The following is a 1246-nucleotide window of genomic DNA, read 5'->3' as shown; positions in this document are numbered from 1 at the left end:
TATATCACAGCTACATATATATGTAGCTCAACATATGTTGCTTGTACGTAGGTGTCCCCACTCCCCCGCAACCAGGGCTACATATATATATATTAGCTGTGTTTTGAAAATGCAAATGCCAACACCCATCTTCTTAGAGTTTCTAATTTACAGGAAGAGCTTGAGAGTACATATTTCCAAGTAGGTCTCTAGGTCTTATTGAGACCTATTTTAGTAGCATTTATGCAGAACTATTAAAGGGGTGAGCATAACTCCACAGCTAACAAATTTAGTAAGAAAGTATTTAATGTAAGAGAACCTTTCACATCACAGTACATGCTCATTTATTTGGTATGCATATATAATTTTTTTTTAGGGAAAGTTCTACAGGGTGTTCAGGATCTCACTATTAGATCCTACTCATAGTGATCTGCATGTTTACCGCCTCCCAACAGCTGGGATTATAGGTGCTCATCAACACGCCCAGTCTCAATTTCCATCTTTGCATGCTCCATGGGCAGAGCCTGCACAGCAGGCCTGGGAATCAAACTCTGGGCCCTGCGCCTACTTGCAGGTGCTTTAATCCATTGGGCTATTTGGCCAGCCCTTTACATATACAATTAAAATATCTTTAATCTATTAAGTACTATTTCAAAACAAATAAATATAGTATGGAACTTTCTTGAAGTAGTATCATTATAAAGAACTTACATGGCATTTTGTTAAATTTTTACCTAGTATATAGCTCCAAAAATTAGTTTATTTGATGCTATACAATTAGTCTAGATTAGTCAGATTTGACATAAATTAGAGAGACTGCTAAATTATATTCTCAAAAACTGCATTTTTTGGTCATCCTATATCTATATATTTGGACTGATGAGTGGTTAATCTGGTATATTACCTCCTCATTCTCTTTTATGTGATTATTATATAGTACAGAAAAATTAAATTTATGACATGAGTATTTGAATGTGATTAGAATACAAGTTCTATAAGTAAAACTTCTGGATCATGATCTTCTGGATTTCTGCAGGATCTTTTGTGATTTCACCCTTTTCATTTTCAGTTGTATGAATTTGAGTCTTTTCTTCCCTTTTTTGATAATGTTGGCTAAGGGTTTGTTGATATTATTTAATCTTTCAAATAACTAAGTCTTCAATGAATTGATTGTATTATTTTCTTAGTCTCAATAACACTAATTTCTGCTCTGATATTTATAAGTTCCTCCCTCTTACAAGCTTTGAGCTTGCTTTGCTCTTTTTTT

The sequence above is a fragment of the Octodon degus genome, unplaced genomic scaffold (genome assembly GCF_000260255.1).
Source record: "Octodon degus isolate 3935 unplaced genomic scaffold, OctDeg1.0 scaffold00097, whole genome shotgun sequence".
Lineage (NCBI taxonomy): Eukaryota > Metazoa > Chordata > Mammalia > Rodentia > Octodontidae > Octodon > Octodon degus.
This window is presented reverse-complemented; position numbering follows the sequence as displayed.